Source organism: Phyllobates terribilis, unplaced genomic scaffold, assembly GCF_046119375.1.
Source record: "Phyllobates terribilis strain yellow unplaced genomic scaffold, ASM4611937v1 Scaffold_40__1_contigs__length_11209783, whole genome shotgun sequence".
Lineage (NCBI taxonomy): Eukaryota > Metazoa > Chordata > Amphibia > Anura > Dendrobatidae > Phyllobates > Phyllobates terribilis.
Window position 1 is genome coordinate 1,800,416 of NW_027362800.1, and position 21,543 is coordinate 1,821,958.

At 45.1% G+C, this 21,543-nt stretch overlaps 16 non-coding genes across 16 annotated transcripts; all 16 read right to left on the reverse strand.

Moving 5' to 3' along the window:
• Positions 1 to 668: 668 nt before the first annotated feature.
• Positions 669 to 859, reverse strand: LOC141191282 (U2 spliceosomal RNA). The gene has a single exon (XR_012265280.1). It is a non-coding gene; the product is annotated as a U2 spliceosomal RNA (small nuclear RNA).
• Positions 860 to 1,982: 1,123 nt separating this feature from the next.
• LOC141188992 (U2 spliceosomal RNA) lies at positions 1,983 to 2,173 on the reverse strand. Its single transcript, XR_012263066.1, has one exon. It is a non-coding gene; the product is annotated as a U2 spliceosomal RNA (small nuclear RNA).
• Positions 2,174 to 3,294: 1,121 nt separating this feature from the next.
• LOC141189003 (U2 spliceosomal RNA) lies at positions 3,295 to 3,485 on the reverse strand. Its single transcript, XR_012263077.1, has one exon. It is a non-coding gene; the product is annotated as a U2 spliceosomal RNA (small nuclear RNA).
• Positions 3,486 to 4,613: 1,128 nt separating this feature from the next.
• Positions 4,614 to 4,804, reverse strand: LOC141189014 (U2 spliceosomal RNA). The gene has a single exon (XR_012263088.1). It is a non-coding gene; the product is annotated as a U2 spliceosomal RNA (small nuclear RNA).
• Positions 4,805 to 5,925: 1,121 nt separating this feature from the next.
• On the reverse strand, positions 5,926 to 6,116 carry LOC141189025 (U2 spliceosomal RNA). Its single transcript, XR_012263099.1, has one exon. It is a non-coding gene; the product is annotated as a U2 spliceosomal RNA (small nuclear RNA).
• A 1,120-nt stretch (positions 6,117 to 7,236) lies between these two features.
• Positions 7,237 to 7,427, reverse strand: LOC141189037 (U2 spliceosomal RNA). Its single transcript, XR_012263110.1, has one exon. It is a non-coding gene; the product is annotated as a U2 spliceosomal RNA (small nuclear RNA).
• A 1,122-nt stretch (positions 7,428 to 8,549) lies between these two features.
• LOC141189049 (U2 spliceosomal RNA) lies at positions 8,550 to 8,740 on the reverse strand. The gene has a single exon (XR_012263121.1). It is a non-coding gene; the product is annotated as a U2 spliceosomal RNA (small nuclear RNA).
• Positions 8,741 to 9,865: 1,125 nt separating this feature from the next.
• Positions 9,866 to 10,056, reverse strand: LOC141189060 (U2 spliceosomal RNA). Its single transcript, XR_012263132.1, has one exon. It is a non-coding gene; the product is annotated as a U2 spliceosomal RNA (small nuclear RNA).
• Positions 10,057 to 11,179: 1,123 nt separating this feature from the next.
• Positions 11,180 to 11,370, reverse strand: LOC141189072 (U2 spliceosomal RNA). The gene has a single exon (XR_012263144.1). It is a non-coding gene; the product is annotated as a U2 spliceosomal RNA (small nuclear RNA).
• Positions 11,371 to 12,491: 1,121 nt separating this feature from the next.
• Positions 12,492 to 12,682, reverse strand: LOC141185262 (U2 spliceosomal RNA). The gene has a single exon (XR_012259941.1). It is a non-coding gene; the product is annotated as a U2 spliceosomal RNA (small nuclear RNA).
• Positions 12,683 to 13,806: 1,124 nt separating this feature from the next.
• On the reverse strand, positions 13,807 to 13,997 carry LOC141189083 (U2 spliceosomal RNA). Its single transcript, XR_012263155.1, has one exon. It is a non-coding gene; the product is annotated as a U2 spliceosomal RNA (small nuclear RNA).
• Positions 13,998 to 15,117: 1,120 nt separating this feature from the next.
• LOC141189095 (U2 spliceosomal RNA) lies at positions 15,118 to 15,308 on the reverse strand. Its single transcript, XR_012263166.1, has one exon. It is a non-coding gene; the product is annotated as a U2 spliceosomal RNA (small nuclear RNA).
• Positions 15,309 to 16,430: 1,122 nt separating this feature from the next.
• Positions 16,431 to 16,621, reverse strand: LOC141191343 (U2 spliceosomal RNA). The gene has a single exon (XR_012265340.1). It is a non-coding gene; the product is annotated as a U2 spliceosomal RNA (small nuclear RNA).
• A 1,119-nt stretch (positions 16,622 to 17,740) lies between these two features.
• Positions 17,741 to 17,931, reverse strand: LOC141189106 (U2 spliceosomal RNA). Its single transcript, XR_012263177.1, has one exon. It is a non-coding gene; the product is annotated as a U2 spliceosomal RNA (small nuclear RNA).
• A 1,122-nt stretch (positions 17,932 to 19,053) lies between these two features.
• LOC141189117 (U2 spliceosomal RNA) lies at positions 19,054 to 19,244 on the reverse strand. The gene has a single exon (XR_012263188.1). It is a non-coding gene; the product is annotated as a U2 spliceosomal RNA (small nuclear RNA).
• Positions 19,245 to 20,366: 1,122 nt separating this feature from the next.
• Positions 20,367 to 20,557, reverse strand: LOC141189128 (U2 spliceosomal RNA). Its single transcript, XR_012263199.1, has one exon. It is a non-coding gene; the product is annotated as a U2 spliceosomal RNA (small nuclear RNA).
• Between the last annotated feature and the right edge of the window lie 986 nt (positions 20,558 to 21,543).

The window sequence follows — 21,543 nt, forward strand, 5'->3', positions numbered from 1 at the left end:
CAGGCGGGATACCTGGATGGCTGAATGTCACTGAGAAGCTCACAGAGACCGCCATAAGCAACAGTTTAAAAGAATGCCACAGACTAATCAACCAAACTTTTTGGGTTGGTTTCTCTTTTATAGTCTGCAGGCATTAAATGAAAGAAGTCAGTGTTCCAGCAGAGGGAGACAACGTTTCAGAAAAGGCATTGTAGCAAACCAAAAAAGAAATTTTAAGCGCAGCAGAGTAACCAGCTCACATACCTGTTAGCTCAGGTGAGTTTAAAAGGCTGCTGTTGATAACAAGGGCATTTGCTAAATAGATGGTGTGTGTGCAACAATATACTGAAAGGTCAATTATATTGTGCAGCTTATCTCACCACCTGTAGTTATTTAGGTGAAAGCTCCAAAATGCTTGCCTAATATGTCTGTTTATCCAAAAGGAAGTATAGAGGGAGAGCTAGATAGATAGCATTGCATTACATTACATTACATGGCAATGCAATGCACAGTTGCTGAAGTTGAACCAAAATGAGCTTGTCATCTGGCTTCTGCAACTTTTAACATGAAAAATCCAATGAGGAGAAGAAAAGCAAAGCCAAAGAGTCCATCCCAAAATCCGACAAACAAGCAAAATGAACAAAAAGCATTGAATTCAATTCTTTCTGATTTTAGAAACTGCATTAAAGAAGGGGTGCACCGGTCCTGGAGATACTGCAATACCAGGTCAATGCGTGGAGTGGACAGAGCAAGCTCTTTTTCCATCTCCCTGTTCTAAAAATCCATTTAATATATGGTCCCCATATAGGGGACGTATCAGATATTAAACTGATAAGAACAGATACTACACTTGATCTTAGCCAAAAGGCCGAGAAGCGATAACCAGAATTGGTTTCCGACTACGGTGCCACCCAAGGATTCTGAAAAGTCCATTTGTGGAGATGGCCACCTGGACTCCCGTTAAGAAGACATGCTGTCAACCTCTAGATCCCTCACATGCCTGCACTTTTCGGCTTGCTGCTGCTGCAATCCACGCGTTTTAGATCTGCATAACTCCACCTCTTTTAGCACAGTACCCTCAACCCACGGCTGTTCCCACCCGCCTCAACACCGTTGGAAGGGAGGAGAACCAATTAAGGCGGGGGGGGGGTGGAACGAGCAGCTGTCTACCCTTAGCAGGAGGGTTGCTGATTAATTACCCCTCCTGCTGCTGCTGCTGCTGCTGGCTGTCCAGCAGCAGACTGAAGGTGGCTGCTGCTGTGCGCAGGTATATAAAGGCTCAGAGCCTATTATGACACGCGCAGCCAGCGTTCCATTGCCACATTCCGTCTACTGCAGGCGGGATACCTGGATGGCTGAATGTCACTGAGAAGCTCACAGAGACCGCCATAAGCAACAGTTTAAAAGAATGCCACAGACTAATCAACCAAACTTTTTGGGTTGGTTTCTCTTTTATAGTCTGCAGGCATTAAATGAAAGAAGTCAGTGTTCCAGCAGAGGGAGACAACGTTTCAGAAAAGGCATTGTAGCAAGCCAAAAAAGAAATTTTAAGCGCAGCAGAGTAACCAGCGCACATACCTGTTAGCTCAGGTGAGTTTAAAAGGCTGCTGTTGATAACAAGGGCATTTGCTAAATAGATGGTGTGTGTGCAACAATATACTGAAAGGTCAATTATATTGTGCAGCTTATCTCACCACCTGTAGTTATTTAGGTGAAAGCTCCAAAATGCTTGCCTAATATGTCTGTTTATCCAAAAGGAAGTATAGAGGGAGAGCTAGATAGATAGCATTGCATTACATTACATTACATGGCAATGCAATGCACAGTTGCTGAAGTTGAACCAAAATGAGCTTGTCATCTGGCTTCTGCAACTTTTAACATGAAAAATCCAATGAGGAGAAGAAAAGCAAAGCCAAAGAGTCCATCCCAAAATCCGACAAATAAGCAAAATGAACAAAAAGCATTGAATTCAATTCTTTCTGATTTTAGAAACTGCATTAAAGAAGGGGTGCACCGGTCCTGGAGATACTGCAATACCAGGTCAATGCGTGGAGTGGACAGAGCAAGCTCTTTTTCCATCTCCCTGTTCTAAAAATCCATTTAATATATGGTCCCCAGATAGGGGACGTATCAGATATTAAACTGATAAGAACAGATACTACACTTGATCTTAGCCAAAAGGCCGAGAAGCGATAACCAGAATTGGTTTCCGACTACGGTGCCACCCAAGGATTCTGAAAAGTCCATTTGTGGAGATGGCCACCTGGACTCCCGTTAAGAAGACATGCTGTCAACCTCTAGATCCCTCACATGCCTGCACTTTTCGGCTTGCTGCTGCTGCAATCCACGCGTTTTAGATCTGCATAACTCCACCTCTTTTAGCACAGTACCCTCAACCCCCGGCTGTTCCCACCCGCCTCAACACCGTTGGAAGGGAGGAGAACCAATTAAGGCGGGGGGGGGGGTGGAACGAGCAGCTGTCTACCCTTAGCAGGAGGGTTGCTGATTAATTACCTCTCCTGCTGCTGCTGCTGCTGGCTGTCCAGCAGCAGACTGAAGGTGGCTGCTGCTGTGCGCAGGTATATAAAGGCTCAGAGCCTATTATGACACGCGCAGCCAGCGTTCCATTGCCACATTCCGTCTACTGCAGGCGGGATACCTGGATGGCTGAATGTCACTGAGAAGCTCACAGAGACCGCCATAAGCAACAGTTTAAAAGAATGCCACAGACTAATCAACCAAACTTTTTGGGTTGGTTTCTCTTTTATAGTCTGCAGGCATTAAATGAAAGAAGTCAGTGTTCCAGCAGAGGGAGACAACGTTTCAGAAAAGGCATTGTAGCAAACCAAAATAGAAATTTTAAGCGCAGCAGAGTAACCAGCTCACATACCTGTTAGCTCAGGTGAGTTTAAAAGGCTGCTGTTGATAACAAGGGCATTTGCTAAATAGATGGTGTGTGTGCAACAATATACTGAAAGGTCAATTATATTGTGCAGCTTATCTCACCACCTGTAGTTATTTAGGTGAAAGCTCCAAAATGCTTGCCTAATATGTCTGTTTATCCAAAAGGAAGTATAGAGGGAGAGCTAGATAGATAGCATTGCATTACATTACATTACATGGCAATGCAATGCACAGTTGCTGAAGTTGAACCAAAATGAGCTTGTCATCTGGCTTCTGCAACTTTTAACATGAAAAATCCAATGAGGAGAAGAAAAGCAAAGCCAAAGAGTCCATCCCAAAATCCGACAAACAAGCAAAATGAACAAAAAGCATTGAATTCAATTCTTTCTGATTTTAGAAACTGCATTAAAGAAGGGGTGCACCGGTCCTGGAGATACTGCAATACCAGGTCAATGCGTGGAGTGGACAGAGCAAGCTCTTTTTCCATCTCCCTGTTCTAAAAATCCATTTAATATATGGTCCCCAGATAGGGGACGTATCAGATATTAAACTGATAAGAACAGATACTACACTTGATCTTAGCCAAAAGGCCGAGAAGCGATAACCAGAATTGGTTTCCGACTACGGTGCCACCCAAGGATTCTGAAAAGTCCATTTGTGGAGATGGCCACCTGGACTCCCGTTAAGAAGACATGCTGTCAACCTCTAGATCCCTCACATGCCTGCACTTTTCGGCTTGCTGCTGCTGCAATCCACGCGTTTTAGATCTGCATAACTCCACCTCTTTTAGCACAGTACCCTCAACCCACGGCTGTTCCCACCCGCCTCAACACCGTTGGAAGGGAGGAGAACCAATTAAGGCGGGGGGGGGGGGGGGTGGAACGAGCAGCTGTCTACCCTTAGCAGGAGGGTTGCTGATTAATTACCTCTCCTGCTGCTGCTGCTGCTGCTGGCTGTCCAGCAGCAGACTGAAGGTGGCTGCTGCTGTGCGCAGGTATATAAAGGCTCAGAGCCTATTATGACACGCGCAGCCAGCGTTCCATTGCCACATTCCGTCTACTGCAGGCGGGATACCTGGATGGCTGAATGTCACTGAGAAGCTCACAGAGACCGCCATAAGCAACAGTTTAAAAGAATGCCACAGACTAATCAACCAAACTTTTTGGGTTGGTTTCTCTTTTATAGTCTGCAGGCATTAAATGAAAGAAGTCAGTGTTCCAGCAGAGGGAGACAACGTTTCAGAAAAGGCATTGTAGCAAACCAAAAAAGAAATTTTAAGCGCAGCAGAGTAACCAGCTCACATACCTGTTAGCTCAGGTGAGTTTAAAAGGCTGCTGTTGATAACAAGGGCATTTGCTAAATAGATGGTGTGTGTGCAACAATATACTGAAAGGTCAATTATATTGTGCAGCTTATCTCACCACCTGTAGTTATTTAGGTGAAAGCTCCAAAATGCTTGCCTAATATGTCTGTTTATCCAAAAGGAAGTATAGAGGGAGAGCTAGATAGATAGCATTGCATTACATTACATTACATGGCAATGCAATGCACAGTTGCTGAAGTTGAACCAAAATGAGCTTGTCATCTGGCTTCTGCAACTTTTAACATGAAAAATCCAATGAGGAGAAGAAAAGCAAAGCCAAAGAGTCCATCCCAAAATCCGACAAATAAGCAAAATGAACAAAAAGCATTGAATTCAATTCTTTCTGATTTTAGAAACTGCATTAAAGAAGGGGTGCACCGGTCCTGGAGATACTGCAATACCAGGTCAATGCGTGGAGTGGACAGAGCAAGCTCTTTTTCCATCTCCCTGTTCTAAAAATCCATTTAATATATGGTCCCCAGATAGGGGACGTATCAGATATTAAACTGATAAGAACAGATACTACACTTGATCTTAGCCAAAAGGCCGAGAAGCGATAACCAGAATTGGTTTCCGACTACGGTGCCACCCAAGGATTCTGAAAAGTCCATTTGTGGAGATGGCCACCTGGACTCCCGTTAAGAAGACATGCTGTCAACCTCTAGATCCCTCACATGCCTGCACTTTTCGGCTTGCTGCTGCTGCAATCCACGCGTTTTAGATCTGCATAACTCCACCTCTTTTAGCACAGTACCCTCAACCCCCGGCTGTTCCCACCCGCCTCAACACCGTTGGAAGGGAGGAGAACCAATTAAGGCGGGGGGGGGGGTGGAACGAGCAGCTGTCTACCCTTAGCAGGAGGGTTGCTGATTAATTACCTCTCCTGCTGCTGCTGCTGCTGGCTGTCCAGCAGCAGACTGAAGGTGGCTGCTGCTGTGCGCAGGTATATAAAGGCTCAGAGCCTATTATGACACGCGCAGCCAGCGTTCCATTGCCACATTCCGTCTACTGCAGGCGGGATACCTGGATGGCTGAATGTCACTGAGAAGCTCACAGAGACCGCCATAAGCAACAGTTTAAAAGAATGCCACAGACTAATCAACCAAACTTTTTGGGTTGGTTTCTCTTTTATAGTCTGCAGGCATTAAATGAAAGAAGTCAGTGTTCCAGCAGAGGGAGACAACGTTTCAGAAAAGGCATTGTAGCAAACCAAAAAAGAAATTTTAAGCGCAGCAGAGTAACCAGCTCACATACCTGTTAGCTCAGGTGAGTTTAAAAGGCTGCTGTTGATAACAAGGGCATTTGCTAAATTGATGGTGTGTGTGCAACAATATACTGAAAGGTCAATTATATTGTGCAGCTTATCTCACCACCTGTAGTTATTTAGGTGAAAGCTCCAAAATGCTTGCCTAATATGTCTGTTTATCCAAAAGGAAGTATAGAGGGAGAGCTAGATAGATAGCATTGCATTACATTACATTACATGGCAATGCAATGCACAGTTGCTGAAGTTGAACCAAAATGAGCTTGTCATCTGGCTTCTGCAACTTTTAACATGAAAAATCCAATGAGGAGAAGAAAAGCAAAGCCAAAGAGTCCATCCCAAAATCCGACAAATAAGCAAAATGAACAAAAAGCATTGAATTCAATTCTTTCTGATTTTAGAAACTGCATTAAAGAAGGGGTGCACCGGTCCTGGAGATACTGCAATACCAGGTCAATGCGTGGAGTGGACAGAGCAAGCTCTTTTTCCATCTCCCTGTTCTAAAAATCCATTTAATATATGGTCCCCAGATAGGGGACGTATCAGATATTAAACTGATAAGAACAGATACTACACTTGATCTTAGCCAAAAGGCCGAGAAGCGATAACCAGAATTGGTTTCCGACTACGGTGCCACCCAAGGATTCTGAAAAGTCCATTTGTGGAGATGGCCACCTGGACTCCCGTTAAGAAGACATGCTGTCAACCTCTAGATCCCTCACATGCCTGCACTTTTCGGCTTGCTGCTGCTGCAATCCACGCGTTTTAGATCTGCATAACTCCACCTCTTTTAGCACAGTACCCTCAACCCCCGGCTGTTCCCACCCGCCTCAACACCGTTGGAAGGGAGGAGAACCAATTAAGGCGGGGGGGGGGTGGAACGAGCAGCTGTCTACCCTTAGCAGGAGGGTTGCTGATTAATTACCTCTCCTGCTGCTGCTGCTGCTGGCTGTCCAGCAGCAGACTGAAGGTGGCTGCTGCTGTGCGCAGGTATATAAAGGCTCAGAGCCTATTATGACACGCGCAGCCAGCGTTCCATTGCCACATTCCGTCTACTGCAGGCGGGATACCTGGATGGCTGAATGTCACTGAGAAGCTCACAGAGACCGCCATAAGCAACAGTTTAAAAGAATGCCACAGACTAATCAACCAAACTTTTTGGGTTGGTTTCTCTTTTATAGTCTGCAGGCATTAAATGAAAGAAGTCAGTGTTCCAGCAGAGGGAGACAACGTTTCAGAAAAGGCATTGTAGCAAGCCAAAAAAGAAATTTTAAGCGCAGCAGAGTAACCAGCGCACATACCTGTTAGCTCAGGTGAGTTTAAAAGGCTGCTGTTGATAACAAGGGCATTTGCTAAATAGATGGTGTGTGTGCAACAATATACTGAAAGGTCAATTATATTGTGCAGCTTATCTCACCACCTGTAGTTATTTAGGTGAAAGCTCCAAAATGCTTGCCTAATATGTCTGTTTATCCAAAAGGAAGTATAGAGGGAGAGCTAGATAGATAGCATTGCATTACATTACATTACATGGCAATGCAATGCACAGTTGCTGAAGTTGAACCAAAATGAGCTTGTCATCTGGCTTCTGCAACTTTTAACATGAAAAATCCAATGAGGAGAAGAAAAGCAAAGCCAAAGAGTCCATCCCAAAATCCGACAAATAAGCAAAATGAACAAAAAGCATTGAATTCAATTCTTTCTGATTTTAGAAACTGCATTAAAGAAGGGGTGCACCGGTCCTGGAGATACTGCAATACCAGGTCAATGCGTGGAGTGGACAGAGCAAGCTCTTTTTCCATCTCCCTGTTCTAAAAATCCATTTAATATATGGTCCCCAGATAGGGGACGTATCAGATATTAAACTGATAAGAACAGATACTACACTTGATCTTAGCCAAAAGGCCGAGAAGCGATAACCAGAATTGGTTTCCGACTACGGTGCCACCCAAGGATTCTGAAAAGTCCATTTGTGGAGATGGCCACCTGGACTCCCGTTAAGAAGACATGCTGTCAACCTCTAGATCCCTCACATGCCTGCACTTTTCGGCTTGCTGCTGCTGCAATCCACGCGTTTTAGATCTGCATAACTCCACCTCTTTTAGCACAGTACCCTCAACCCCCGGCTGTTCCCACCCGCCTCAACACCGTTGGAAGGGAGGAGAACCAATTAAGGCGGGGGGGGGGGGTGGAACGAGCAGCTGTCTACCCTTAGCAGGAGGGTTGCTGATTAATTACCTCTCCTGCTGCTGCTGCTGCTGGCTGTCCAGCAGCAGACTGAAGGTGGCTGCTGCTGTGCGCAGGTATATAAAGGCTCAGAGCCTATTATGACACGCGCAGCCAGCGTTCCATTGCCACATTCCGTCTACTGCAGGCGGGATACCTGGATGGCTGAATGTCACTGAGAAGCTCACAGAGACCGCCATAAGCAACAGTTTAAAAGAATGCCACAGACTAATCAACCAAACTTTTTGGGTTGGTTTCTCTTTTATAGTCTGCAGGCATTAAATGAAAGAAGTCAGTGTTCCAGCAGAGGGAGACAACGTTTCAGAAAAGGCATTGTAGCAAACCAAAATAGAAATTTTAAGCGCAGCAGAGTAACCAGCTCACATACCTGTTAGCTCAGGTGAGTTTAAAAGGCTGCTGTTGATAACAAGGGCATTTGCTAAATAGATGGTGTGTGTGCAACAATATACTGAAAGGTCAATTATATTGTGCAGCTTATCTCACCACCTGTAGTTATTTAGGTGAAAGCTCCAAAATGCTTGCCTAATATGTCTGTTTATCCAAAAGGAAGTATAGAGGGAGAGCTAGATAGATAGCATTGCATTACATTACATTACATGGCAATGCAATGCACAGTTGCTGAAGTTGAACCAAAATGAGCTTGTCATCTGGCTTCTGCAACTTTTAACATGAAAAATCCAATGAGGAGAAGAAAAGCAAAGCCAAAGAGTCCATCCCAAAATCCGACAAACAAGCAAAATGAACAAAAAGCATTGAATTCAATTCTTTCTGATTTTAGAAACTGCATTAAAGAAGGGGTGCACCGGTCCTGGAGATACTGCAATACCAGGTCAATGCGTGGAGTGGACAGAGCAAGCTCTTTTTCCATCTCCCTGTTCTAAAAATCCATTTAATATATGGTCCCCAGATAGGGGACGTATCAGATATTAAACTGATAAGAACAGATACTACACTTGATCTTAGCCAAAAGGCCGAGAAGCGATAACCAGAATTGGTTTCCGACTACGGTGCCACCCAAGGATTCTGAAAAGTCCATTTGTGGAGATGGCCACCTGGACTCCCGTTAAGAAGACATGCTGTCAACCTCTAGATCCCTCACATGCCTGCACTTTTCGGCTTGCTGCTGCTGCAATCCACGCGTTTTAGATCTGCATAACTCCACCTCTTTTAGCACAGTACCCTCAACCCACGGCTGTTCCCACCCGCCTCAACACCGTTGGAAGGGAGGAGAACCAATTAAGGCGGGGGGGGGGGGTGGAACGAGCAGCTGTCTACCCTTAGCAGGAGGGTTGCTGATTAATTACCTCTCCTGCTGCTGCTGCTGCTGCTGGCTGTCCAGCAGCAGACTGAAGGTGGCTGCTGCTGTGCGCAGGTATATAAAGGCTCAGAGCCTATTATGACACGCGCAGCCAGCGTTCCATTGCCACATTCCGTCTACTGCAGGCGGGATACCTGGATGGCTGAATGTCACTGAGAAGCTCACAGAGACCGCCATAAGCAACAGTTTAAAAGAATGCCACAGACTAATCAACCAAACTTTTTGGGTTGGTTTCTCTTTTATAGTCTGCAGGCATTAAATGAAAGAAGTCAGTGTTCCAGCAGAGGGAGACAACGTTTCAGAAAAGGCATTGTAGCAAACCAAAAAAGAAATTTTAAGCGCAGCAGAGTAACCAGCTCACATATCTGTTAGCTCAGGTGAGTTTAAAAGGCTGCTGTTGATAACAAGGGCATTTGCTAAATAGATGGTGTGTGTGCAACAATATACTGAAAGGTCAATTATATTGTGCAGCTTATCTCACCACCTGTAGTTATTTAGGTGAAAGCTCCAAAATGCTTGCCTAATATGTCTGTTTATCCAAAAGGAAGTATAGAGGGAGAGCTAGATAGATAGCATTGCATTACATTACATTACATGGCAATGCAATGCACAGTTGCTGAAGTTGAACCAAAATGAGCTTGTCATCTGGCTTCTGCAACTTTTAACATGAAAAATCCAATGAGGAGAAGAAAAGCAAAGCCAAAGAGTCCATCCCAAAATCCGACAAATAAGCAAAATGAACAAAAAGCATTGAATTCAATTCTTTCTGATTTTAGAAACTGCATTAAAGAAGGGGTGCACCGGTCCTGGAGATACTGCAATACCAGGTCAATGCGTGGAGTGGACAGAGCAAGCTCTTTTTCCATCTCCCTGTTCTAAAAATCCATTTAATATATGGTCCCCAGATAGGGGACGTATCAGATATTAAACTGATAAGAACAGATACTACACTTGATCTTAGCCAAAAGGCCGAGAAGCGATAACCAGAATTGGTTTCCGACTACGGTGCCACCCAAGGATTCTGAAAAGTCCATTTGTGGAGATGGCCACCTGGACTCCCGTTAAGAAGACATGCTGTCAACCTCTAGATCCCTCACATGCCTGCACTTTTCGGCTTGCTGCTGCTGCAATCCACGCGTTTTAGATCTGCATAACTCCACCTCTTTTAGCACAGTACCCTCAACCCCCGGCTGTTCCCACCCGCCTCAACACCGTTGGAAGGGAGGAGAACCAATTAAGGCGGGGGGGGGGGGGTGGAACGAGCAGCTGTCTACCCTTAGCAGGAGGGTTGCTGATTAATTACCTCTCCTGCTGCTGCTGCTGCTGGCTGTCCAGCAGCAGACTGAAGGTGGCTGCTGCTGTGCGCAGGTATATAAAGGCTCAGAGCCTATTATGACACGCGCAGCCAGCGTTCCATTGCCACATTCCGTCTACTGCAGGCGGGATACCTGGATGGCTGAATGTCACTGAGAAGCTCACAGAGACCGCCATAAGCAACAGTTTAAAAGAATGCCACAGACTAATCAACCAAACTTTTTGGGTTGGTTTCCCTTTTATAGTCTGCAGGCATTAAATGAAAGAAGTCAGTGTTCCAGCAGAGGGAGACAACGTTTCAGAAAAGGCATTGTAGCAAACCAAAAAAGAAATTTTAAGCGCAGCAGAGTAACCAGCTCACATACCTGTTAGCTCAGGTGAGTTTAAAAGGCTGCTGTTGATAACAAGGGCATTTGCTAAATTGATGGTGTGTGTGCAACAATATACTGAAAGGTCAATTATATTGTGCAGCTTATCTCACCACCTGTAGTTATTTAGGTGAAAGCTCCAAAATGCTTGCCTAATATGTCTGTTTATCCAAAAGGAAGTATAGAGGGAGAGCTAGATAGATAGCATTGCATTACATTACATTACATGGCAATGCAATGCACAGTTGCTGAAGTTGAACCAAAATGAGCTTGTCATCTGGCTTCTGCAACTTTTAACATGAAAAATCCAATGAGGAGAAGAAAAGCAAAGCCAAAGAGTCCATCCCAAAATCCGACAAATAAGCAAAATGAACAAAAAGCATTGAATTCAATTCTTTCTGATTTTAGAAACTGCATTAAAGAAGGGGTGCACCGGTCCTGGAGATACTGCAATACCAGGTCAATGCGTGGAGTGGACAGAGCAAGCTCTTTTTCCATCTCCCTGTTCTAAAAATCCATTTAATATATGGTCCCCAGATAGGGGACGTATCAGATATTAAACTGATAAGAACAGATACTACACTTGATCTTAGCCAAAAGGCCGAGAAGCGATAACCAGAATTGGTTTCCGACTACGGTGCCACCCAAGGATTCTGAAAAGTCCATTTGTGGAGATGGCCACCTGGACTCCCGTTAAGAAGACATGCTGTCAACCTCTAGATCCCTCACATGCCTGCACTTTTCGGCTTGCTGCTGCTGCAATCCACGCGTTTTAGATCTGCATAACTCCACCTCTTTTAGCACAGTACCCTCAACCCCCGGCTGTTCCCACCCGCCTCAACACCGTTGGAAGGGAGGAGAACCAATTAAGGCGGGGGGGGGGGTGGAACGAGCAGCTGTCTACCCTTAGCAGGAGGGTTGCTGATTAATTACCTCTCCTGCTGCTGCTGCTGCTGGCTGTCCAGCAGCAGACTGAAGGTGGCTGCTGCTGTGCGCAGGTATATAAAGGCTCAGAGCCTATTATGACACGCGCAGCCAGCGTTCCATTGCCACATTCCGTCTACTGCAGGCGGGATACCTGGATGGCTGAATGTCACTGAGAAGCTCACAGAGACCGCCATAAGCAACAGTTTAAAAGAATGCCACAGACTAATCAACCAAACTTTTTGGGTTGGTTTCTCTTTTATAGTCTGCAGGCATTAAATGAAAGAAGTCAGTGTTCCAGCAGAGGGAGACAACGTTTCAGAAAAGGCATTGTAGCAAACCAAAAAAGAAATTTTAAGCGCAGCAGAGTAACCAGCTCACATATCTGTTAGCTCAGGTGAGTTTAAAAGGCTGCTGTTGATAACAAGGGCATTTGCTAAATAGATGGTGTGTGTGCAACAATATACTGAAAGGTCAATTATATTGTGCAGCTTATCTCACCACCTGTAGTTATTTAGGTGAAAGCTCCAAAATGCTTGCCTAATATGTCTGTTTATCCAAAAGGAAGTATAGAGGGAGAGCTAGATAGATAGCATTGCATTACATTACATTACATGGCAATGCAATGCACAGTTGCTGAAGTTGAACCAAAATGAGCTTGTCATCTGGCTTCTGCAACTTTTAACATGAAAAATCCAATGAGGAGAAGAAAAGCAAAGCCAAAGAGTCCATCCCAAAATCCGACAAACAAGCAAAATGAACAAAAAGCATTGAATTCAATTCTTTCTGATTTTAGAAACTGCATTAAAGAAGGGGTGCACCGGTCCTGGAGATACTGCAATACCAGGTCAATGCGTGGAGTGGACAGAGCAAGCTCTTTTTCCATCTCCCTGTTCTAAAAATCCATTTAATATATGGTCCCCAGATAGGGGACGTATCAGATATTAAACTGATAAGAACAGATACTACACTTCATCTTAGCCAAAAGGCCGAGAAGCGATAACCAGAATTGGTTTCCGACTACGGTGCCACCCAAGGATTCTGAAAAGTCCATTTGTGGAGATGGCCACCTGGACTCCCGTTAAGAAGACATGCTGTCAACCTCTAGATCCCTCACATGCCTGCACTTTTCGGCTTGCTGCTGCTGCAATCCACGCGTTTTAGATCTGCATAACTCCACCTCTTTTAGCACAGTACCCTCAACCCCCGGCTGTTCCCACCCGCCTCAACACCGTTGGAAGGGAGGAGAACCAATTAAGGCGGGGGGGGGGGTGGAACGAGCAGCTGTCTACCCTTAGCAGGAGGGTTGCTGATTAATTACCTCTCCTGCTGCTGCTGCTGCTGGCTGTCCAGCAGCAGACTGAAGGTGGCTGCTGCTGTGCGCAGGTATATAAAGGCTCAGAGCCTATTATGACACGCGCAGCCAGCGTTCCATTGCCACATTCCGTCTACTGCAGGCGGGATACCTGGATGGCTGAATGTCACTGAGAAGCTCACAGAGACCGCCATAAGCAACAGTTTAAAAGAATGCCACAGACTAATCAACCAAACTTTTTGGGTTGGTTTCTCTTTTATAGTCTGCAGGCATTAAATGAAAGAAGTCAGTGTTCCAGCAGAGGGAGACAACGTTTCAGAAAAGGCATTGTAGCAAACCAAAAAAGAAATTTTAAGCGCAGCAGAGTAACCAGCTCACATACCTGTTAGCAGCTCAGGTGAGTTTAAAAGGCTGCTGTTGATAACAAGGGCATTTGCTAAATAGATGGTGTGTGTGCAACAATATACTGAAAGGTCAATTATATTGTGCAGCTTATCTCACCACCTGTAGTTATTTAGGTGAAAGCTCCAAAATGCTTGCCTAATATGTCTGTTTATCCAAAAGGAAGTATAGAGGGAGAGCTAGATAGATAGCATTGCATTACATTACATTACATGGCAATGCAATGCACAGTTGCTGAAGTTGAACCAAAATGAGCTTGTCATCTGGCTTCTGCAACTTTTAACATGAAAAATCCAATGAGGAGAAGAAAAGCAAAGCCAAAGAGTCCATCCCAAAATCCGACAAACAAGCAAAATGAACAAAAAGCATTGAATTCAATTCTTTCTGATTTTAGAAACTGCATTAAAGAAGGGGTGCACCGGTCCTGGAGATACTGCAATACCAGGTCAATGCGTGGAGTGGACAGAGCAAGCTCTTTTTCCATCTCCCTGTTCTAAAAATCCATTTAATATATGGTCCCCAGATAGGGGACGTATCAGATATTAAACTGATAAGAACAGATACTACACTTGATCTTAGCCAAAAGGCCGAGAAGCGATAACCAGAATTGGTTTCCGACTACGGTGCCACCCAAGGATTCTGAAAAGTCCATTTGTGGAGATGGCCACCTGGACTCCCGTTAAGAAGACATGCTGTCAACCTCTAGATCCCTCACATGCCTGCACTTTTCGGCTTGCTGCTGCTGCAATCCACGCGTTTTAGATCTGCATAACTCCACCTCTTTTAGCACAGTACCCTCAACCCCCGGCTGTTCCCACCCGCCTCAACACCGTTGGAAGGGAGGAGAACCAATTAAGGCGGGGGGGGGGTGGAACGAGCAGCTGTCTACCCTTAGCAGGAGGGTTGCTGATTAATTACCTCTCCTGCTGCTGCTGCTGCTGGCTGTCCAGCAGCAGACTGAAGGTGGCTGCTGCTGTGCGCAGGTATATAAAGGCTCAGAGCCTATTATGACACGCGCAGCCAGCGTTCCATTGCCACATTCCGTCTACTGCAGGCGGGATACCTGGATGGCTGAATGTCACTGAGAAGCTCACAGAGACCGCCATAAGCAACAGTTTAAAAGAATGCCACAGACTAATCAACCAAACTTTTTGGGTTGGTTTCTCTTTTATAGTCTGCAGGCATTAAATGAAAGAAGTCAGTGTTCCAGCAGAGGGAGACAACGTTTCAGAAAAGGCATTGTAGCAAACCAAAAAAGAAATTTTAAGCGCAGCAGAGAAACCAGCTCACATACCTGTTAGCTCAGGTGAGTTTAAAAGGCTGCTGTTGATAACAAGGGCATTTGCTAAATAGATGGTGTGTGTGCAACAATATACTGAAAGGTCAATTATATTGTGCAGCTTATCTCACCACCTGTAGTTATTTAGGTGAAAGCTCCAAAATGCTTGCCTAATATGTCTGTTTATCCAAAAGGAAGTATAGAGGGAGAGCTAGATAGATAGCATTGCATTACATTACATTACATGGCAATGCAATGCACAGTTGCTGAAGTTGAACCAAAATGAGCTTGTCATCTGGCTTCTGCAACTTTTAACATGAAAAATCCAATGAGGAGAAGAAAAGCAAAGCCAAAGAGTCCATCCCAAAATCCGACAAACAAGCAAAATGAACAAAAAGCATTGAATTCAATTCTTTCTGATTTTAGAAACTGCATTAAAGAAGGGGTGCACCGGTCCTGGAGATACTGCAATACCAGGTCAATGCGTGGAGTGGACAGAGCAAGCTCTTTTTCCATCTCCCTGTTCTAAAAATCCATTTAATATATGGTCCCCAGATAGGGGACGTATCAGATATTAAACTGATAAGAACAGATACTACACTTGATCTTAGCCAAAAGGCCGAGAAGCGATAACCAGAATTGGTTTCCGACTACGGTGCCACCCAAGGATTCTGAAAAGTCCATTTGTGGAGATGGCCACCTGGACTCCCGTTAAGAAGACATGCTGTCAACCTCTAGATCCCTCACATGCCTGCACTTATCGGCTTGCTGCTGCTGCAATCCACGCGATTTAGATCTGCATAACTCCACCTCTTTTAGCACAGTACCCTCAACCCCCGGCTGTTCCCACCCGCCTCAACACCGTTGGAAGGGAGGAGAACCAATTAAGGCGGGGGGGGGGGGTGGAACGAGCAGCTGTCTACCCTTAGCAGGAGGGTTGCTGATTAATTACCTCTCCTGCTGCTGCTGCTGCTGGCTGTCCAGCAGCAGACTGAAGGTGGCTGCTGCTGTGCGCAGGTATATAAAGGCTCAGAGCCTATTATGACACGCGCAGCCAGCGTTCCATTGCCACATTCCGTCTACTGCATGCGGGATGCCTGGATGGCTGAATGTCACTGAGAAGCTCACAGAGACCGCCATAAGCAACAGTTTAAAAGAATGCCACAGACTAATCAACCAAACTTTTTGGGTTGGTTTCTCTTTTATAGTCTGCAGGCATTAAATGAAAGAAGTCAGTGTTCCAGCAGAGGGAGACAACGTTTCAGAAAAGGCATTGTAGCAAACCAAAAAAGAAATTTTAAGCGCAGCAGAGTAACCAGCTCACATACCTGTTAGCTCAGGTGAGTTTAAAAGGCTGCTGTTGATAACAAGGGCATTTGCTAAATAGATGGTGTGTGTGCAACAATATACTGAAAGGTCAATTATATTGTGCAGCTTATCTCACCACCTGTAGTTATTTAGGTGAAAGCTCCAAAATGCTTGCCTAATATGTCTGTTTATCCAAAAGGAAGTATAGAGGGAGAGCTAGATAGATAGCATTGCATTACATTACATTACATGGCAATGCAATGCACAGTTGCTGAAGTTGAACCAAAATGAGCTTGTCATCTGGCTTCTGCAACTTTTAACATGAAAAATCCAATGAGGAGAAGAAAAGCAAAGCCAAAGAGTCCATCCCAAAATCCGACAAACAAGCAAAATGAACAAAAAGCATTGAATTCAATTCTTTCTGATTTTAGAAACTGCATTAAAGAAGGGGTGCACCGGTCCTGGAGATACTGCAATACCAGGTCAATGCGTGGAGTGGACAGAGCAAGCTCTTTTTCCATCTCCCTGTTCTAAAAATCCATTTAATATATGGTCCCCAGATAGGGGACGTATCAGATATTAAACTGATAAGAACAGATACTACACTTGATCTTAGCCAAAAGGCCGAGAAGTGATAACCAGAATTGGTTTCCGACTACGGTGCCACCCAAGGATTCTGAAAAGTCCATTTGTGGAGATGGCCACCTGGACTCCCGTTAAGAAGACATGCTGTCAACCTCTAGATCCCTCACATGCCTGCACTTTTCGGCTTGCTGCTGCTGCAATCCACGCGTTTTAGATCTGCATAACTCCACCTCTTTTAGCACAGTACCCTCAACCCCCGGCTGTTCCCACCCGCCTCAACACCGTTGGAAGGGAGGAGAACCAATTAAGGCGGGGGGGGGTGGAACGAGCAGCTGTCTACCCTTAGCAGGAGGGTTGCTGATTAATTACCTCTCCTGCTGCTGCTGCTGCTGGCTGTCCAGCAGCAGACTGAAGGTGGCTGCTGCTGTGCGCAGGTATATAAAGGCTCAGAGCCTATTATGACACGCGCAGCCAGCGTTCCATTGCCACATTCCGTCTACTGCAGGCGGGATACCTGGATGGCTGAATGTCACTGAGAAGCTCACAGAGACCGCCATAAGCAACAGTTTAAAAGAATGCCACAGACTAATCAACCAAACTTTTTGGGTTGGTTTCTCTTTTATAGTCTGCAGGCATTAAATGAAAGAAGTCAGTGTTCCAGCAGAGGGAGACAACGTTTCAGAAAAGGCATTGTAGCAAACCAAAAAAGAAATTTTAAGCGCAGCAGAGTAACCAGCTCACATACCTGTTAGCTCAGGTGAGTTTAAAAGGCTGCTGTTGATAACAAGGGCATTTGCTAAATAGATGGTGTGTGTGCAACAATATACTGAAAGGTCAATTATATTGTGCAGCTTATCTCACCACCTGTAGTTATTTAGGTGAAAGCTCCAAAATGCTTGCCTAATATGTCTGTTTATCCTAAAGGAAGTATAGAGGGAGAGCTAGATAGATAGCATTGCATTACATTACATTACATGGCAATGCAATGCACAGTTGCTGAAGTTGAACCAAAATGAGCTTGTCATCTGGCTTCTGCAACTTTTAACATGAAAAATCCAATGAGGAGAAGAAAAGCAAAGCCAAAGAGTCCATCCCAAAATCCGACAAACAAGCAAAATGAGCAAAAAGCATTGAATTCAATTCTTTCTGATTTTAGAAACTGCATTAAAGAAGGGGTGCACCGGTCCTGGAGATACTGCAATACCAGGTCAATGCGTGGAGTGGACAGAGCAAGCTCTTTTTCCATCTCCCTGTTCTAAAAATCCATTTAATATATGGTCCCCAGATAGGGGACGTATCAGATATTAAACTGATAAGAACAGATACTACACTTGATCTTAGCCAAAAGGCCGAGAAGCGATAACCAGAATTGGTTTCCGACTACGGTGCCACCCAAGGATTCTGAAAAGTCCATTTGTGGAGATGGCCACCTGGACTCCCGTTAAGAAGACATGCTGTCAACCTCTAGATCCCTCACATGCCTGCACTTTTCGGCTTGCTGCTGCTGCAATCCACGCGTTTTAGATCTGCATAACTCCACCTCTTTTAGCACAGTACCCTCAACCCCCGGCTGTTCCCACCCGCCTCAACACCGTTGGAAGGGAGGATAACCAATTAAGGCGGGGGGGGGGGGTGGAACGAGCAGCTGTCTACCCTTAGCAGGAGGGTTGCTGATTAATTACCTCTCCTGCTGCTGCTGCTGCTGGCTGTCCAGCAGCAGACTGAAGGTGGCTGCTGCTGTGCGCAGGTATATAAAGGCTCAGAGCCTATTATGACACGCGCAGCCAGCGTTCCATTGCCACATTCCGTCTACTGCAGGCGGGATACCTGGATGGCTGAATGTCACTGAGAAGCTCACAGAGACCGCCATAAGCAACAGTTTAAAAGAATGCCACAGACTAATCAACCAAACTTTTTGGGTTGGTTTCTCTTTTATAGTCTGCAGGCATTAAATGAAAGAAGTCAGTGTTCCAGCAGAGGGAGACAACGTTTCAGAAAAGGCATTGTAGCAAACCAAAAAAGAAATTTTAAGCGCAGCAGAGTAACCAGCTCACATACCTGTTAGCTCAGGTGAGTTTAAAAGGCTGCTGTTGATAACAAGGGCATTTGCTAAATAGATGGTGTGTGTGCAACAATATACTGAAAGGTCAATTATATTGTGCAGCTTATCTCACCACCTGTAGTTATTTAGGTGAAAGCTCCAAAATGCTTGCCTAATATGTCTGTTTATCCAAAAGGAAGTATAGAGGGAGAGCTAGATAGATAGCATTGCATTACATTACATTACATGGCAATGCAATGCACAGTTGCTGAAGTTGAACCAAAATGAGCTTGTCATCTGGCTTCTGCAACTTTTAACATGAAAAATCCAATGAGGAGAAGAAAAGCAAAGCCAAAGAGTCCATCCCAAAATCCGACAAACAAGCAAAATGAACAAAAAGCATTGAATTCAATTCTTTCTGATTTTAGAAACTGCATTAAAGAAGGGGTGCACCGGTCCTGGAGATACTGCAATACCAGGTCAATGCGTGGAGTGGACAGAGCAAGCTCTTTTTCCATCTCCCTGTTCTAAAAATCCATTTAATATATGGTCCCCAGATAGGGGACGTATCAGATATTAAACTGATAAGAACAGATACTACACTTGATCTTAGCCAAAAGGCCGAGAAGCGATAACCAGAATTGGTTTCCAACTACGGTGCCACCCAAGGATTCTGAAAAGTCCATTTGTGGAGATGGCCACCTGGACTCCCGTTAAGAAGACATGCTGTCAACCTCTAGATCCCTCACATGCCTGCACTTTTCGGCTTGCTGCTGCTGCAATCCACGCGTTTTAGATCTGCATAACTCCACCTCTTTTAGCACAGTACCCTCAACCCCCGGCTGTTCCCACCCGCCTCAACACCGTTGGAAGGGAGGAGAACCAATTGAGGCGGGGGGGGGGGGTGGAACGAGCAGCTGTCTACCCTTAGCAGGAGGGTTGCTGATTAATTACCTCTCCTGCTGCTGCTGCTGCTGGCTGTCCAGCAGCAGACTGAAGGTGGCTGCTGCTGTGCGCAGGTATATAAAGGCTCAGAGCCTATTATGACACGCGCAGCCAGCGTTCCATTGCCACATTCCGTCTACTGCAGGCGGGATACCTGGATGGCTGAATGTCACTGAGAAGCTCACAGAGACCGCCATAAGCAACAGTTTAAAAGAATGCCACAGACTAATCAACCAAACTTTTTGGGTTGGTTTCTCTTTTATAGTCTGCAGGCATTAAATGAAAGAAGTCAGTGTTCCAGCAGAGGGAGACAACGTTTCAGAAAAGGCATTGTAGCAAACCAAAAAAGAAATTTTAAGCGCAGCAGAGTAACCAGCTCACATACCTGTTAGCTCAGGTGAGTTTAAAAGGCTGCTGTTGATAACAAGGGCATTTGCTAAATAGATGGTGTGTGTGCAACAATATACTGAAAGGTCAATTATATTGTGCAGCTTATCTCACCACCTGTAGTTATTTAGGTGAAAGCTCCAAAATGCTTGCCTAATATGTCTGTTTATCCAAAAGGAAGTATAGAGGGAGAGCTAGATAGATAGCATTGCATTACATTACATTACATGGCAATGCAATGCACAGTTGCTGAAGTTGAACCAAAATGAGCTTGTCATCTGGCTTCTGCAACTTTTAACATGAAAAATCCAATGAGGAGAAGAAAAGCAAAGCCAAAGAGTCCATCCCAAAATCCGACAAACAAGCAAAATGAACAAAAAGCATTGAATTCAATTCTTTCTGATTTTAGAAACTGCATTAAAGAAGGGGTGCACCGGTCCTGGAGATACTGCAATACCAGGTCAATGCGTGGAGTGGACAGAGCAAGCTCTTTTTCCATCTCCCTGTTCTAAAAATCCATTTAATATATGGTCCCCAGATAGGGGACGTATCAGATATTAAACTGATAAGAACAGATACTACACTTGATCTTAGCCAAAAGGCCGAGAAGCGATAACCAGAATTGGTTTCCGACTACGGTGCCACCCAAGGATTCTGAAAAGTCCATTTGTGGAGATGGCCACCTGGACTCCCGTTAAGAAGACATGCTGTCAACCTCTAGATCCCTCACATGCCTGCACTTTTCGGCTTGCTGCTGCTGCAATCCACGCGTTTTAGATCTGCATAACTCCACCTCTTTTAGCACAGTACCCTCAACCCCCGGCTGTTCCCACCCGCCTCAACACCGTTGGAAGGGAGGAGAACCAATTGAGGCGGGGGGGGGGGGGGTGGAACGAGCAGCTGTCTACCCTTAGCAGGAGGGTTGCTGATTAATTACCTCTCCTGCTGCTGCTGCTGCTGGCTGTCCAGCAGCAGACTGAAGGTGGCTGCTGCTGTGCGCAGGTATATAAAGGCTCAGAGCCTATTATGACACGCGCAGCCAGCGTTCCATTGCCACATTCCGTCTACTGCAGGCGGGATACCTGGATGGCTGAATGTCACTGAGAAGCTCACAGAGACCGCCATAAGCAGCAGTTTAAAAGAATGCCACAGACTAATCAACCAAACTTTTTGGGTTGGTTTCTCTTTTATAGTCTGCAGGCATTAAATGAAAGAAGTCAGTGTTCCAGCAGAGGGAGACAACGTTTCAGAAAAGGCATTGTAGCAAACCAAAAAAGAAATTTTAAGTGCAGCAGAGTAACCAGCTCACATACCTGTTAGCTCAGGTGAGTTTAAAAGGCTGCTGTTGATAACAAGGGCATTTGCTAAATAGATGGTGTGTGTGCAACAATATACTGAAAGGTCAATTATATTGTGCAGCTTATCTCACCACCTGTAGTTATTTAGGTGAAAGCTCCAAAATGCTTGCCTAATATGTCTGTTTATCCAAAAGGAAGTATAGAGGGAGAGCTAGATAGATAGCATTGCATTACATTACATTACATGGCAATGCAATGCACAGTTGCTGAAGTTGAACCAAAATGAGCTTGTCATCTGGCTT